Here is an 18,415-nt window from a genome sequence, read left to right as displayed (position 1 = left end):
TAAATGTATTAATATTTATGTTTTCACAGTTTTATTGAGGTATAATTAACAAAAATTGAATATATTCAAGGTATAATTAACAAAAAATCGAATATATTCAGGGTACAACGATTTGCAGAAAGTATACAGTATGAAATAATTACCACAATTAAATTGATTGACATCCATCACTATAGTTACCATTTTTTGTCGTGTATGTATGTGTGCTGGGGGAGGGTAGAACCCTCAAAGTCTTCTCTTAGCAAGTTTTAAGTAAAAGCTATTATTAAATATAGTTACCATGTTGTTCATTGGATCTGCCAGAATTCATTCATTTTATAACTGGAAGTTTGAGCCCTTTGACTGACATTTTCCCCTTCTTTCCTTCCTCTGGCCCTGGAAGCCACCGTTCTATTCTCTGCTTCTGAGTTCAACATTTTTAGGTTCAGTTATTAGTGAACTCTTGCAGTATTTGTCTCCATGTCTGACTTATTTCACTTGGCATAATGTCTTCCAGGTTTATCCACATTACTGTAAATGGCAGAATGTCCTACTTTTTTAATGACTAAATAATATTCCCTCACATAACTTCTCTCAAATTTGAAAAGGGACCTTTTTCCCCGAATAAAGTAATATGTGTTCATTGTTAAAACAAAAATATCTGAAGTTTCTGATTTTTCCCTTTTTGAAAATAATGATGAAATAAATCTTCATGTAACTTTGTGCCTAAATCTTTGTGAATCTGTTGTTGATTTCCTCCTGATCAGATTTCATAGGGTTGTGAGCCTGCTGTGAACCTCTCCTCATGGTCCCCACGAATCTGAATTCTTCAACTTCCTTACCGTAGTTTTTGTTGTAGCAGTTTATTTTATTTTCCCCCTATATGCCTGGTTCAGTCTGTTATTTACATTTGTAATTTCTCTTGCAAAGGTGCTCAAGTGGAGAGCTGCCCCCTACCCTCCCTCTGCTTGTGGGAAGAGCCAGCCATATTAGGATGATGCTTTTTATGGCTGTTACGGTGTGAAGTGCGTGGGGCATTTTGTGTGTATTTATTCTGTGTGGGTAGGTACTGCCGTTTTGCAGATGTGAAAACAGGGACTTACAGAGGTTCAGTGCCTTGTGAGAGCCTCGGGTAGCTCACTCTGGAACCTAGGTCCTTCCGACTCGAGACTGCTTTCCTTGGGCCTGGCTTTCTTCTGTTTTCCATTCCCACCCTCTTGCATGTTGAGACAAGGAATAGGTAGTCTTACAGAAGAAAAGGATCAGGGAAAAATGAAGCAACTCTGAGTTCTCTAGACCACAGCCTCCCAAGCTGGGCTGGACATTGGCGTTGCCCTGGTACATTGTTTACAGGGCAGATGCCTGGGCCCCACCCCTGACCTATTGAACCGGAGTCCCTGGGGGCGGGGGGGTTGATCCTGGGAATATGAATTTTAGAAAGCCTCCCTGTTGGCCCTGCTAGACAGTGGGGTTTGGGCTCTGCTCCAGGCCTAGTGTCCTGTCCTTTGGTTTGCGGGTCAGAGGAACCAGCAGTAACTCAGGCCCTGAGGCAAGTCACAGGGCAGTGGTCCCTGGGGCTCAGAGCGTGACTGTGGCACGTCACAGGCAGCAGCCTGTAGAGAAGGGAAGGGAGTCAGACCCTCTCAGCAAAGGGGAAGTTGCTGTGCACCTCTTGGTGTGGTGGCCTCGTGGATGGTGAGTTATGGTTGACTTCCGGGCTTCTGGGGTACCTTGTGGAGACCAAGGGAAGAATCTGGCGCTGGACCTCTTGAAAGGGACTGCTTTTGTTCCGTTCTTCCGCTGCCCTGTGCGGTGGGTTGCTAGTTTGTTCTCGCTCTGCCGTGGGTGCTGGCTCCTCAGGGCCCCTCAGTACCCCGCTCTGCAGGGTGCTTTCTCCATATCTTCCCTTGTGAAATGACCTTTGGTTCGGGGAAGAGGATGCCCCGCTGGGATGGTGAAATCTTTCTGATGTCACTAAAAAGCTATGGCCTGTTCAAGAGTCATTTGGGTTTCCCCTGCTAGGTACCCTGACTATTTTTTTGAATGGGGAGGGGAGGATTCAGTGGCACGGGTGGGGGCTGGGGGCGCGGCGGTGCAGGGAACTGTTCATGCTCCTGATCGAGGGGTTCACTGCCAATTACACCTGAAGCTGTTAATGAGGACTGATGCCCACCACAGATTGTTGTGCCAGTGGAAGTGTTCCCTGAGGCCTCTGAGACCCCAGGGTTACAGATTTCCTGCACAACTGTGAGCTCCAGGTGTGACCATGAACTTGACCACCTCTGCTGCTTCAGTAGCTGCCCAGAGATGGGCTTCTCCTCCCTGTTCATGCTCACCTTAGACTTTCTGTGATCCCTCAAAGGAAGTATCTTGCGATTCTTTTGCTGACGGTACTTGGCGAGCTGCAGTAAGGAGTGGGTGATGCTTGCTCATGTTTCTGCTACTGTGAGAATCTCAGGTTTGCACCTGTCTTCTGAATTGTCTAACATGTGCCAGAATGGAAACAGCAGATGTAGGGATTTTATCAATTAATTTCTGACCTTGTTGTTTTCGTGATGTTTTGCACCTCCCTTCTCCTGGGACTATTACTAGAAGAGAATACTACAACTCTGGAGGGACCTGCCATCTGTTTAACCCCCTAAAGCCCCTCTTACAGACATCATTCCATTTGGTTCATGCAGTTTCTCTGAGGCAGATGTTAATATTATCTCCATCTTAAAAATGACAAAATCAAGGCCCAGGAAGACTCAGTGACTTGCCCAAAGTCACACAGCTGCTTTTCCATCAGGGCAAGGACCTTCTGATTTGGAGTCCAAAGTCTAATTGTTGCTTTTTCTAGAAGCCAGAGCCAGCCTTCATCTGATGGGTGTTTATTAGGCATCTACTATTCTCAAGGCTCTGTGTTGTTGACTAGGATAGAGCAAGAAAACAGACACAGTCACTACTATATGGTGTCTACTATTCTAGTGCTATCTGAAAAATGAGTAATACATGCCACATGTGCAGTTACAAATTTCCCAGTGGTTGCAGTTAAAAAAAATTTAAAAACGCAAAATGAAGTAGACAACATTAATTTTAATGTCATGGTTTACTGAGCACCATATGTCTGAAATATTCTCATCCTAACATATAATCAGCATAAGAACTAGTGAGCTATTTTATATCCTTTTTCATCTTTGAAATCTAGCATGTATTTTACAGACAGCACCTATTTCAAAAGTTTGACAGACATGTGTGGCCAGTGGCTACGATTACTGGACAGTGAAGTTTGAAAAGAATGTTAATTTTTCAGACTTGGAGCCATCTATCATATAGGATATTTTTAAATAAATCACATGATATATGTGATAAAGAATATGACTATCCTGGTTTCTTTGTTCATTTAATCTCTTGGTCAGTCAGTCATTCAAAAAAAGTGTTAAATGAGCACCTGGCAGGTTCTGGCCTGGTGTGTGCACTTTATCTTTTACTCTCCTTCCCTCACTGATCGCTTCCTTCTTCTTTTGCTTTCCACCTCTTTCTTCTTTGTCCCTTTCTGTTTTGCCACCTGTTTAGGTATGTTCCCAGGCGCCAAAAGACACGGTCAGTTGCAGCAAGTTAACTTTGATTAATCACAGGGTTTCTGTCCTTGAGAGAACCAGTTTACCTAACTCTAAGCTAGTGAGATGGAGCTCCTGGCAACCCTTGTGAAGACAGAATCAAACCAGGCTGCTTGTTTGTACTTCAAAAAATCATATTTGGGTCAGGGCCTGGTTAGATAGGTTATGGTTCTCTCAGTGTGATGGAATACACCAGCTTCACAGAGGTTTCATTTGTTCTCTTTGTAGGGTTATGAAAACTCTGCCCAGAGTTATTAGGGGGAAAATTCCAACATATGGAAGAGTGTATAGTATAATGTTATTTAGGTATATTTTAAAAGGAAGGTATCTATGCTGGTAATTAACTCCCTCCCCCACCTGGGGAAAATACACAAGAAATTGTTGGTAGTGGTCATTTATGTGTTAGGCATTTCCCCAGTATTTAAATTTTTCTACGTTCATGGTTTACTTTCAGTTAGGAATGTTGGAAAGAGAAAAATGACGGTGCCATGGGGATCGTAGGGCTCTCGAGGAAGGCGTCCGGCTTGCGCGCAGCTAATCCAAGCAGGCTGCGCTGGCGTTAAGTTCCCTGCGCAGGCGCCTTGGCCTTTGGCCGTTTAGATTGACCTCTGGTAAGGGAGTGGGTTCGAGTGATTACTGATGTCTGTGCTGTCACTCACTGGGTGTAGACTGAGCCCTGTGAAAAGGGAACAGCCGCTTATCACTGAATCCTGTTTTCTTTCTTGTCCAATTTGGACAGTTGTCTTCCTAGGTTACTGTAATCTTTATGAGGATCAATAAGAGAAGGCGAGTGTGTTTTTCAGACTGACACTAACTGGTTGTGCCACTTTAGACAAGTCACTTGTCCATTCCAAATCTATTCTTGTTCTTTTTAAAATGATGGGGAGAATACAGGTTGATATCTCAGATGTTTATAGCCACGAAATTGCATGATTCCAAGCATGTGTGACCTTACATATTGCATTTTATTGCTGGGTCTCAATGTGGTATTTTTAAAAAAATCCCGTCAAGTATATTTATAGTGTATTTATTTTAGCTAACAAGGTATCCTTCACAACACAACAGTAGCTTTCTGTTCGTGGACATTGGCCCAAGTTCAATCTTAGCAGAATGTAAAAGTCTATCATTACCTTTGTGGGAATGGTGGAATCTGAGTATTTAATATTTTACATATATTTTATTATTATCAGCATGCAGATTCATGCATGTGGGTTCACAGGAAGATAATGGGGGAGGGAGAAATAGGGGCAAATACGCATGGCAGGATGGGTCTGTTAATTTCCCTATTATTACAGGTTGTTTTCACAGCTTTTCACTTTGGTTTCCACCAGCCTTTCACATGACTGAAAGTATGTCTGAGATGGACCAGAAAATAGGATGGTTTAATCTTGCAAATGACCCCTGATCTGCCCACTGGAGAAGTGATTGAAACCACGAGTAGGTTTGTTTTATGGACTTGTGAGCAGAAAATTTCCTATTTTAGCTAGTTTGGTAAACTTAAACAGTAGACAGGTTTTTGTTTTTGTTTTTGTTTTGTTTTATTTTGTTTTTTTGCCAAGATACAGAAAAATGAACAAAATCAGTAATAGGTAAAAACTGTTTTGTGAGGAAAAGAGATATTCAGAGACTTTTGTTTTTATTTTTTGGTGTGTGTTTAAAAAACGATTCTAATACTGTTCTCTACAGACAATGGTTTGTTTATGGTGCGTGCCTGGAAAATGGTGGATGGTTGGGTGACTGGATGGGTGGGGATATTCATGGGTTGTTGTCCATTTTCCTTACCTGTGGGCCCATTCTGAATGTTCCAGTTGGTGAAAAAGATGTGCTTCCCATAAGAATCCTACTTCAGGGCCTATGCTGCTAGTGCCCTTTTGATCGTCAGTTGTTTCTATGGAGCAGGTTTCTTGGATCATATAGGGTGTTTATGATCAGGGGAAAGTCCCCAAAGCTCTTAAGATCATTCATAGCCAGACAGTGTCTATAGAGTGCAGTCTTCACCCATGTCCATATTTTAAAATGTGCAGGATGCGGCAGCCTGTCACGCCGTAGACTTGAGCAGGCCATTTGTTGGCTCCTTAGGGCATGTGTGGTCTGTTAGTAGCAGAGATTAAATTCAGTGTGTCTTCTGAAAGTGAAGAAATCTAGAGTTTGGAGGAAACCTCTAGAATTGGCTTAGTCATTTTGGGAATTCCACCGTACCATCTGAGTTTTTGCCTTCTGAATGCCTGTATCTCCTCATCACCTTTACAAGGTTAGAAACACACTAGGTTATGATTTTAAAAAGTGCTGGTTGAGCATTTGTCTTTCCTTTTCCAAGTTGCCATTTCACAAATAGCCTGCAGGCTCATTCTCTAACATCTGATAACACAGGAAATGGGGGGAGGCTGATGACGAAATGAAATGCTCTACTTTAAAATTAGACTGAAATAAGTTTCCTTTTGCACATAGAGCCAGTACTTGAGGCTGCAGCTATGGTTAAAGCTTGCAATAAAATAGGACATTCGTCCAACGAGCAGATAGAATATCTACATGAGCTGCTGACTTGGTTTTTAGAACGTGGAAAATGTGCATAAACCTTTCTGTTGCAGGACATGTTGTCAGTATTCCAAACCCAGCCAGCCTGTTACTCATTCTGGCCCAACCTTTCAAATGCTCTAATACTTTCTGAATATCATTTCTCAAAGCCCTGGTTTGGTTCCAGAGATCTCCACATACAATTGTAAAGTACTTTTGTGTTTGTGGTTTTTCAGGGGAAAGGCAATGATGAAATAATTGTACAATAATTTGGCAGCCTGTAAGTGAAATAAGCCAATCCCAAAAAAACCAAAGGCTGAATGTTTCTCTGATAAGTTGATGATGATACATAAGGTGGGGTGTGTTGGGGGGTAAGAGAAGAATGGAGGAACTTTGGATGATGTAGAGGGAAATGGGGCGGGAGGGGGTGAGGGAAAGAAAGATAGTGGACTGAGACAGACATTATTACCCTATGTACAATTACCCTATGATTACACAAATGGTGTGAATCTACATCGTGTACAACCATAGAAATGAAGTCATATTTGTGTACAATGAATCAAAATGCAGTCTGTAAAAATTAAAAAATAATTAAAAAAAATAATCTGGCAGCCTAGAGGTTGATTTTATTTTGAATTCAGAGTCCCCATAGTTATAGGAATCTTTAAGTGTTGTTTTGTCCCAGTCCTTCTCATGCTCCAGCCCTTGCCCATATTTTGGAAACTATTTAGTTTTAGAGTTTCTGATGGGAAAAGGAAGACAGGGAGCCACTTAGTCAATGAGATGGAAATATAGAATATTAACATTAGTAAAGGAAATTTTGGGATTATCTGGTTCAATCCTTTTAGTTTAAAATGAACAAAGTAGGACCCAGAGGAGTTAGATGCCTTGCCCAATGTTAGAGACAGTGGCAGAGAGGAGACTATTATTTTATGTTTACATCCAACTGGTATTTCTTGAGCTCTCTGTAGGATCTGCCACGGGTGTGGCACCATGCAAGATCCTAGGGAAACTCAATGGAAAGGTCAGGTTCAAGCCCTCCCCTCGTGGAGTGTATGTATCCCAACGAGACATTCACCAGCCAGTTACCTTTGCTAATTACCTAATTCCAAGAGCATCCAGGGTTATGGAGTCAGAGAATCATAAAGGGATCTGACATATCCTGGCAACCTCATCTTTAGTTCCATAAAGCATTCATTAATGAAAGAATGAGTGTCCTGAGCATCCATCTTAGAAAAGAGAAGAAAAGGCCTGGCCTGCAGGTCTGGCAAATCTTTGCACATGACCACTAATGGCAACCTGAGCCCAGGTTGACCATCATTTTCTAGCCAGGCATCATTTTCTCAGAGTAGTGATTAGGACTGTCTAAAATTTAAAGTAGTTGTATTCAAGCTCTCAATTTAAAAATTAGCATTTTGCCTCTTAAGCTCCTAGACAGCAGTGATGCTGATGTACATATATTAATATGTTCTCCAATTTGAATGGTTCACATTCTGGTTCATTTAAATGTGTGTTGGTTGGAAGGATGGACTGAAGACTGGGTTGCAAATTAATAAGAATCAATATAAAATTCTGCTTGGGGTTCAAGAAAATAACTGAACTGTTATACAAAAACAGAATAAAGGGATACATGTTTTAAGAGTAACTTTGTAAATGCTTGTGATTTTAGTTGAAGGAAAGCTAAACATGAGTCAGAAGAGCAATATCACTTCCAAAAATGGTAAATACCAAATGAAGGCTTATGAATTTTTTTTTTTCATACTGGGGATTGAACCCAGGGGTGCTTTACCACTGAGCCATATCCCCAGTCCTTTTAATTTTATTTATTTATTTTTAAATTTTGAGACAGGGTCTCACTAAGTTGCTTAGGGCCTTGCTAAGTTCCTGAGGCTAACCTGAAACTTGCAATCCTCCTGCCTCGGCCTCCTGAGTCACTAGAATTACAGGTGTGTGCCATCATGCCAGGCTATGAGTAGAATTTTTGAAAAGAGGTTCCTTCCTAACCCTGCACTAATCAGTTTTTTTTTTTTTTTTTTTTTGGTGCTGGGCATTGAACCCAGGGCTTTGTACATGTGAGGCAAGCACTCTACCAACTGAGCTATATCCCCAGCCCCACTGATCAATTTTTTTGGAGAAATGTTCACCATTTTGATGGGAGATTAGATGAGAGTACATACAGTTATTCACCCATCCATTCATCCATTCATATATTTACTAATTTTTTTTTTTTATTGTCCCTGTAATAGAGTGTAAGTTTCAGGAAGTCAGGGCTTTAGTCACTGCTTAGTCCCAGAGCCTCGGTCAGTCCTTGACACGGCAGGTCCTCCATAATTGTTGATTGCCTGGAATGAAGGGGGGCAGGTGTCAAATTCTGTCAGATGAGAAGTGATGGGAGGAAATGGGTTTTTCGTGGAGAAAGTAAGTTTTATTGGGGCTATGAAAACTGTCTTCAGAGTGTTGAAGGTCTGTTGCATGGAAAAGCAGAGGACAAGTCCTGTTCTGTGGACCAGGCAGGTGGCAAAAGATCAAGGTGGTAAGAGCACAGGTTTAGGAGGCCCTCAGCATTGGAGGACAGTCTTTCCTGGCAAAAGGTCACTTGAAGTGGATACATTTAAGGAGGGGTCAAAATTCCATAATAAATTAGAACTTAAGAAAATACATTTATTTTATCATATTGATTTATCATTTTAATTTCTGCTATAGACTAATTCTAAAGCAACACAAAAACCTAATCGTCTTCTAAAGCTTTTGTGCAGGAGGGGTTGATGCATTTTTATGACACTAGTTTTTGCTAGAACAATATAATTTCTCTTAGTTCAATTTGCCTTTTTTTTTTTTTTGCAGCTGTATTGAAATAATATTCACAACACATTTGACTCCTACAATTTTCTTAGGGATCCTGTTTTCCATAAGGTGTTTCTTTCATTAGCTTTTTTTTTTTTGTACCAGGGTTTGAATCCAGGGGCACTCAACCAGGGAGCCACATCCCCAGCCCTTTGTGTTATTTTATTTAGAGACAGGGTCTCACTGAGTTGCTTAGCGCTTCCCTTTTTGCTGAGGCTGACTTTGAACTCGTCATCCTCCTGCCTCAGCCTCCCGAGCTGCTGGGATTACAGGCTTCATTAGCTTTTGTTTGTTAGACAGCATCCCCGTTGGTGTTCTCCTGTGCAGCTGGTAGCAGCCTTATTGTAGTTCCAACAGTTTTCCAACATCACTTTCATCAAGTTCATAAAATTCTGCATCTTTTGCAAAATCTGGAATTGCCCCACCAGATCAAATCACATTGCTTTTATCATTTATTGTGAAGAAATTCTAAATCTGGGAGTGAACCAGCAACAAAAGCATGACTGGATAGATGAGGATATGCACCGAGATTAGGCAAGCAGAGATATTTAAGTGGGAACCAATTTTGTAAATGAGCATTTTTGTTAGTAAAAACTTTCATGTTATAAAAATTCAGCTTCCCAATGTTTCCATAACCATGAGAACTTGAAATAGGAACACTTAGGAAATGATGAGGTTACTCGAGTTCAAAGCCATGGACCTAGGTTTAGAGCCTCAAGCTTCACTCAGCCAAGCAGAGAACAAGAGAGAATGAACATCCTAGTGCATTGGTAAACATGCCATTTGGTAGACAAGTTGGAAAATTCTGTCATTGGTGATGGAATTCTGAGTCATAACAATCTCTAATCTAACAATTAGGTTCCAAGCCTCATCCCTGCCTCACCCCTCAATCAAAAGAAACCCAACTGTAAAACTATTAGCATGGCAAAGGGAAAGGCGTGGCTTTACATGAATAAGATCTGGAGGTTCAAAGTGACCACAAACTCAGTATGAGTCAGCAGGTGCCACACTGCTCTAAGATGCAGGCTTGAACTGCCCTTCAGAATAATGACCAGACAGTAAGACTTGACAGCTTTTCTTGTATTATACACAGATTCCAGGTACCCACCTGGAACAGCTGTTGGTGGGAGGTGAGGAGAGTGGGGAGCTGGATTGGGAGGCTTGGGGGGTTAGAGACAAGCCTGACCTGTCTCCGTGTGAACCTGACTTGGGGGGGGGAATGTGTTCTTCTCCACTTATTTGCCTGTAAGGAGAAATCCTCAACTTGGATGAAAGAGGAATTAACCAAACTCCTGGAAAAGCAGGGGTGCAGATACCTGGAACCAAGGCTTGAACTCCATGGAGTTACCCCCTCCTCCTCTCATTTCGGTGTCTCCACACGTTGGCGGCTTTCTTTCTGATGCATCATCTGCACGAAGAGCCAGGACCCCTAAGACTTCCCCACTTCACTTCCTCCAACTCCAGCCCGAAGAGGAACCTAATGTTATTCTTTCTGGTTCAAAAATTCAAAGTCTCAGAATAGGGCCTAATTGGTTGACCAAGAGACTTGGGTCAGTCACTAGGCTGATTAGCAGTGACCAGGAGATTAGAGGACTATGGTTGGCTGGTTTGGCCACCTGGGGCATGAGATTTTTAAAAGCTTCACAGCCTCCATTTAAACTGCTTGGTGAATGCAGAAGGGTCAAGAATTTTCCCAAAGGGGGTTGGCTGTTCTTAGCAAGCAATGCAAGAGATGTTGCCACACGGAGGGACCTGGGATCATGTTCTGACCTGAGGACAGAAGAAGGAACTGGGGCTGCTGAACCACAGAATTAGGGACTTTGGGGCTGGAATGTAACTAAAGCTCAGCATCGTCAAAGGGCTTGCCCACAGACGCTCGACTGACCAGAAACTTAGGCCTCTGACACTGAGCTCAAGAGTTCTATACATTTTACAATCTTTCTTTCTTTTTTGGTACCAGGGATTGAACCCAGGGGTGCTTAACCACTGAGCAGCATCCTCAGCCCTTTCTCTTTTTTATTTTGAGACAGGGTCTCGTGAAGTTGCTGAGCTTGGCCTCGAACTTGCAATCCTTATTCCTCAGCTTCCCAAGCTGCTGGGATTACAGGTGTGTGCTACCGTACCTAGCACTTTGATGTCTTCCTAAAGAAGAAAAGAGAGAGAGAGAGAGAGAGAGAGAGAGAGAGAGAGAGAGAGAGAGAGAGAGAGAGAGAGATGATAATTACCTTCAAACATTTGCAGGATTACGATGTGGAAACAGGTGCAGTGCTGTTTGATGATGCTCTGAAGGGCAGGTTAGGATTCATGGGCAGTGGCACCTGAAAGCAGAATTCTGTTAGATTTCAGGGAGAATATTAACACCTGAAATGGCTTAGCCATGGAGCAGGTGTCTCGGGAGGGGATAACCAGAGTCCTGTGGGCTAAAGCCTACAGGCTAAAGTTGGGTAACCATCTGCCAAAGATGCTGAAGAAGGAGTTCCTAATGTCCTTCCAATACAGAGACAATGTACATTAAAGGCTGACTCATGTTGCTTTTGCTGTTTTCCTTCAGTTTCTTTCTCAATAATATTAATAACAACAGTAGCAGCAGCAGCAGCTGCCACCATCTGTGGAATGTTTGCAGAGCTAAATGCCCTGCCACCCATTTTCTAGTGATTATCTCATTCAGTCTTAACTTAGAAGACAGTTCTATGTTTATCTCCATTTTGCAAATGAGGCAGGGAAACAGTTACTTTTCCAAAGGCATATGGGAGTGCCAGGTTTGCTCCTCAGGCCCTTGTCTTATCCTCTAAGCCCTATGGACTCTCAAAAATTATTTCCAGAGGCTATTGGGAGACTGAGGCAAAGAGAATCATTTGAGGCCATACCGGGCAACATGGCAAGACCCCATCTCAAAACAAACAAACAAACAAACAAAAAAAAAAAGGAAAAATTGTTTCTAGCCCCATTTTTACATTGTCTGTATCAAGTAGTCTTAAAGTGTGATTCTTGGGATACCTGCTTTAGAGCCATATGTTTTATTTTTTATTTTTGGTACTGGGGATTGAACTCAGGTGCACTCGACCACTGAGCCACATCCCCAGCCCTATTTTGTATTTTATTTAGAAACAGGGTCTCACTGAGTTGCTTATGGCCTCGCTTTTGCTGAGGCTGGCTTTGAACTCTCAATTCTCCTGCCTCAGCCTCCTGAGCTGCTGAGATTACAGGCGTGTGCCACCGTGCCTGGTAGAACCATGTATTTTTGAGTTTGATGTAAAGCTCAATGTTCGGAACCACACATTTTTGTTAACATTCATGATGTTGGCCTCCACCAGTTTCCCAGTGAGCCAGAACATCTGTATGGAGTAGACTGGGAACACATATTTTTTTAACAAGTATCTTGGATGATTTTGATGGGGACCCCTGGCCTAGGGCTTAAAAGTCTCATGTTTTCCAAGCAGCTTGGACTTCACTCTGAATGCCCCTGACAGCAATCAAAGGGCCTGAAGTCTGACGCCATAAGAACTGATCTTCACTAAGTCCGTCTGGCGGCTGTATTGGGTACAGGGCTAGAGCCCAGAGACGGGGCAGGAGGCTTTTTCACTTCCAGGGAGTGTGGGCCTGAGCTGAGCAGAGGCGGAGTTCTGGAGAGGGAGGGATGCTGTGGAGGGGTGGAGGCAGGCCCAGCAGGATTGGTGTGCAGTTCTGGGGTGAAGGGAGGAAGCAGCCCCGTGGGTGAGTTCAGCTCATCAGCGTGAGGTTGTCTGCTAGGGAACTGCCACGCACACAGGATTCAGAAGGCAGGAAGGCATTTTTGATTGAATGATCAGTTGGAACTTCATGGAGGGTTGGATTTTAAAAGGCATCGTTCAGTGTGAGAGGCAAAAGATTCTGGGCCAAGGAAACTCAGTGGGCAAGACAGAAGGGCAGGAAAGCACAGGACATATTTGAATTGGGGCTGAGAAGTGGGCTGGGAGGGATGGGTGGGGAAAAGGATTCTGAAGGTCACAGTGCGTCTGTGGGAGATGGGCCTTGAACATTGAGATAAGGAGCCTTGCCCTGCCCAGCCTTTGGTTCAGGCAGCGATGTAAATAGCACGGCACTGGGAGAAATCATTGAAACAGCCCAGCCAAAGGACTGACCCCAGTTCTCAAGCCTTTTTCCTGAAGATCAACTGGATACAGAACTAAATGTGCATATGGATCCAGCTTAGATGAGAAGTGGGTGAGGTAATGCATGTTAACTAGCGGGTTTAGCCATTGTACAGTGTATACGTATTTCAGGACATTGTGTTGTATGTGATAACTGTATACAACTTTTGTCAATTAAAAATAGTTAAAAAGAAATGATGGGCTGGGGTTGTAGCTCAGTGGTAGAGCATTTGCCTTGCATGCTTGAGGCACTGGGTTCGAGCCTCAGCACCACATAAATAAATTTTTAAAAATAAAGGTATTGTGTCCATCTACAACTAGGAAAAAAAAACAAAAAAAAATTTTAAAAAGAAATGGAATTCATATCAGATTTTTCCGATGAAATATTATAGTACATTTTCATGGGCTCATGAGTATTTCGTTGAGATAGTATCAAATGCTAAGTTCCTCTGACATCTTATTCTTGCCCTGTGATTCTTATCACCACCCCCCTTTACCATCAGGGTTTGTATATGGTTAAGATCTTGTGTTTACACTTCAACAGTAGGTGGGGAATGAGGCTGACTGGAAGGAGCAAAAGCCCCTGACAGGCGATGTTGCTGATGTTGCCTCGTTGAGTAAACAGTGGAAATGTGAAAGGGCATTTGGGGGTGGGTGGGTGGGTTGTGTTCCGGAGTTGGCAGTAGCCCCCTGGCAGGTCAATACAAGAGAGATGAGTGTGCTTCTGCTGCAAAGGCTTCATCAAGACCAGTTCCCACCGTCCCCTTCTGTCTTCCCGTCAGGATTGCTCCAAGCCAGCCCTGTGAACAAGTCACCTCTCACTAGCTTCCCAACCACCAGCTACACAGACGCCTGTCTCCAGGCACAGGCCTCAGGATAAAGCAGTACAGGGGTGGGGGAGGGGAGATGGGCAGGCACGAGGTGTGTGGTTCCACAGGAGGAAGGATGCACGGAAGCTTGGCTCTGGGTTTCACATGCTGGTTGTGGAGGGGATGGCGCACTGCCTTTGATATAGGTGCAAGTGTGGTTAGAGCCTGAAGGAACGGTGGCCATGGGATTGCTTTTTTTATTTGTTGTAGGTCACTGATGTTCTGTGATTTTTTAAAAATTCTTTTTAGATATACATGACAGTAGAATGTGTTTTTTATTTGTTCTAATTAGTTATACATGACAGCAGAATGCATTTTGATTCATTGGACACGAATGGAGCACAACTTTTCATTTCTCTGGTTGTGCGTGATGCAGAGTCATACCATTTGTGCCATCTACACTACCTAGGGTAATAATGTCCATCTCTTTCCACTGCCTTTCACACCCAACCCCTTCCTCTTTCCTCCCTCCCCTCTGCCATATCCAAAGTTCCTCCATTCTTCCCTGAACCCCGCTCCCATTATGGATCAGAATCTACATATCAGAGAAAACATTTGTCCTTTGGTTTTTTGAGATTGGCTATTTCATTTAGCATGATATTCTCCACCTCCATCCATTTACCTGCAAATGCCATAATTTCGTTCTTCTTCAAGGCTGAGTAATATTCCATTGTGTATATATACCACAGTTTCTTTGCCCATTCATCTGTTGAAGAGCATCTAGGTTGGTTCCACAATCTAGCTATTGTGTATTGAGCTGCTATGAACATTGATGTTGGCCATGAGAGTCCTAAGTGAGGGATGTGTGTGCTAGCTTTAGGGATCAGACTAAATGAGAAAAGAGAGAAAGAGCAAGCAAAGAGACAAGATTCTGAGCCTGAGTGGCTAGAAGAAGGATCTCGTTCAGAGATCACAGTGGGGAAGCCAGTCTTCTCTCAGACTCTCAGATCTTTTTCTGTGGAGTGTTCATCTGCAGTGGTGGGACCAGCCCTCAGGGGATGGGCCTGGGCAGATGGATTTGTCCTTTCATTCACTATTTATCCAACACCCATCATGGACCAAGTTCTGTGCTGGGGACACAAAAACTAAAGAAGGTGCCAACACTTCCTTGAAAGGAGGGAATCTTGGAGTCCTGTAGTAGAGATTAAGAGATCAGTTTCCAAAGCGGAGAGGGAGAGAGGACCGTTCAAGGCGGTGGTTCTCCACGCACCCCGTGAACACACCTGGCCGTGTCCACCTAACCCTTCACAGTTTGGGTCCGTGTTGAACTTTTACCTGCTACATGCGTATGAATCGCGTTGGCCTCAGGTCTGTGTTCCAGACGCTGGGTGGACGTGGTAGGAAGCCCAGACACATCCCCATCTCTGTGTGAGAGAGTGGGCTGGCCGTCCAGCAGACTGAGCAGCAAGCTGGGGCCGGGGTGACCAGGTGGATGGCATGGAAGCCGTGGCTGCCTCTCTGAATACTGTGGAGGCCCTGAGTTCTTTACAGACTGGGGAATCCCTGTCTTTTCTGGCCCTGTCCATTACCACACGGTCCTAAGCCCTCAAATTCTAGTCCCTGTGGTTCTGCCTTCCCCTGGACTCCTGTCCTCATTGGCAGGGCGTCCACAGTCTACGCTCGTTCGTTCAGTCATCTCCTGAATTCCAGGGTGGTTGCTCAGCCAGATCGTGTGCTCCTCAGGAGCAGGGCAGACGTGTTATTCCGTGGGACGATCCGTTGTGCCCAGCCCAGCGTGGGCACTCCGAGGTCTCCACTGTTTGGTGTTGGCTGGTTGAAGTCATGGAGCACAGTTATTACAGTTATTTTTCAGCTGAAGCAGCTTTAGAACAAAGTGAGTACATTAATCTCATTAGGGTCACAGTCATTAACCGTCATAAATGTGCATTGACTACCTACATCCTGAATTGTCGAGGGGAAAAAAAATGATCTCAGAACATTCATGATCTAAATAAAGAACCAAAGGCAGATTCATATTTGCTTCAGGTGATCCAGCAGGCCTCCCATTAATATATACTTATTCAACACCCACTCAGAGACTTCAGTGAGCGCCTGGTGGCTGATTCTGTGGTGGATGCAGCTAAGCTGACATGGGGCATCTGTGTGGTAATGGCCAGTTGTAGCACCAGGTCCTTCCTCAGCAGGGATGGGTTCATGTTGTATCCTTGCTGGTGTCCCCATGTGCTGCTCTATGTTGTCACAACTAGTACCCTACTGCAGCCTTGGATCAGGACTGGGCACAGAAAAGGCAGTAAAAGAGCCCTGGATATGGAGGGATTTGGTGGGCTGAGGCGCGAGTCTGTCTCAGAACTGGAGGCCAGGCTCTGGATCCTGGGGCAAGTCTCTCAGAGGCTCCTCTTCAATCATCTGTAAAATGCAAAAATGCCCACTTCCTGGGCTTCAGGGAGATGTGGCTGAGATATCCCCTTACCTCCTCTCCACGCGTCCTCCCCCCGGGCTCTCGCCTACTGTTCCTCAGCATCTGTCCACTGGGCCTGTCCTCTGCCATTCCATTCTCCCAGCTACTGGTTTTGTTGTAGGCCCTGATCATTTTTTATCATAGAAATATTTTTGATATTATGGTAATCTTTTAATTTCCTAAGTCTTAGAATTGTTTTTAAATTTTAAAGTTAATATGTGCTTGTTACAAAAAAAAAAAAGTAAGCTGACAATTTTCTAACAGAAGTCTATAGAGGAAAAAGTGAAAATATTTACCAGCTTGCCCTAATCCTCGTTCCCTCTGTAGAGAGAACTATCATGAACAGTTTGGTATTTGTCTTCCCTGTCCATTCTTTTTTTTTTTTTTTTTTAATTGAAATATTTTTATTGCAATTTATCCACTTAATATAGCCTTATTCCAGTTGAGAGTATCAAGAAATTGTGAGTTTAAGGATCAGTTATTTTTTTGTCTTAATAGACTTCAAAGTAAACACCTAATATATATGTATATATTTAATTTTTTAAAAATATTTTTTAGTTGTTGATAGATCTTTAGTTTATTCATTTCTTTATATGCAGTGCTGAGAATTGAAGCCCCGTGCCTGACATGTGCTAGGCAAGTGCTCTACCACTGAGCCACAACCCCAGTCAATATATATATATATATTTTTTTTTTTTATTTTTTATTTTTTAATTTTTTTATTTTTTTACATTTACATAGGGTAATGATGTTTATTTTATTTTTCCCCTCCCCCCACCCCTCCCACCCCTCCCACCCCTCTTTTCCCTCTACACAGTCCTTCTTTCCTTCATTCTTGCCGCTCTCCTTAGCCTAACTCTAAACCTAACCCTAAACCTAATGCTAGCCCCTCCCACCCCCCATTATATGTCCTCATCCGCTTATCAGCGAGATCATTCGTCCTTTAGTTTTTTGAGATTGGCTTATCTCACTTAGCATGATATTCTCCAATTTCGACCATTTGCCTACAAATACCATAATTTTATCATTCTTCACTGCGGAGTAATATTCCATTGTATAAATATGCCACAGTTTCTTTATCCATTCATCAACTGAAGGGCATCTAGGTTGGTTCCACAATCTGGCTATGGTGAATTGAGCAGCAATGAACATTGATGTGGCTGTATCTCTGTAGTATGCTGATTTTAAGTCCTTTGGGTATAGGCCAAGGAGTGGGATAGCTGGGTCAAATGGTGTTTCCATTCCAAGCTTTCTGAGAAATCTCCATACTGCTTTCCAGAGTGGCTGCACTAATTTGCAACCCCACCAGCAATGTATGAGTGTTCCTTTTTCACCACATCCTCGCCAACACCTATTGTTGCTTGTATTCTTGATAATCGCCATTCTAATTGGGGTGAGATGAAACCTTAGGGTAGTTTTGATTTGCATTTCCCTTATTACTAGGGATGTTGAACATTTTTTCATATATCTGTTGATTACTTGTACATCTTCTTCTGTGAAGTGTCTGTTCATTTCCTTAGCCCATTTGTTGATTGGATTATTTGTATTCTTCGTGTAGAGTTTTTTGAGTTCTTTATAGATTCTGGAAATTAGCGCTCTATCTGAGGTATGGTTGGCAAAGATATTCTCCCACTCTGTAGGCTTTCTCTTCACATTTCTGATAGTTTCCTTTGCTGAGAGAAAGCTTTTAAGTTTGAATCTATCCCAGTTGTTGATTCTTGCTTTTATTTCTTGTGCTATGGGAGTCCTGTTAAGGAAATCTGATACTGAGCCAACAAGTTGAAGATTTGGACCTACTTTTTCTTCTATAAGATGCAGGGTCTCTGGTCTGATTCCGAGGTCCTTGATCCATTTTGAGTTGAGTTTTGTGTAGGGTGAGAGATAGGGGTTTAATTTCATTCTATTGCATATAGTTTTCCAGTTTTCCCAGCACCATTTGTTGAAGAGGCTCTCTTTTCTCCATTGCATATTGTTGGACCCTTTGTCTAGTATGAGAAAATTGTATTTATTTGGGTTTGTGTCCATGTCCTCTATTCTGTACCATTGATCTACCTGTCTATT

The 18,415-nt window shown here is 43.0% G+C and overlaps 1 protein-coding gene across 1 annotated transcript in view; it reads left to right on the top strand.

Moving 5' to 3' along the window:
* Positions 1–18,415, top strand: part of Pik3ap1 (phosphoinositide-3-kinase adaptor protein 1) — a 130,769-nt gene that overhangs the window by 20,964 nt on the left and 91,390 nt on the right. The window lies entirely within an intron of this gene.

The sequence above is a fragment of the Sciurus carolinensis genome, chromosome 5, assembly GCF_902686445.1.
Source record: "Sciurus carolinensis chromosome 5, mSciCar1.2, whole genome shotgun sequence".
Classification (NCBI taxonomy): domain Eukaryota; kingdom Metazoa; phylum Chordata; class Mammalia; order Rodentia; family Sciuridae; genus Sciurus; species Sciurus carolinensis.
The sequence above is the reverse complement of the archived record's forward strand: the minus strand, read 5'-3'. Positions and strand labels throughout refer to the sequence as shown.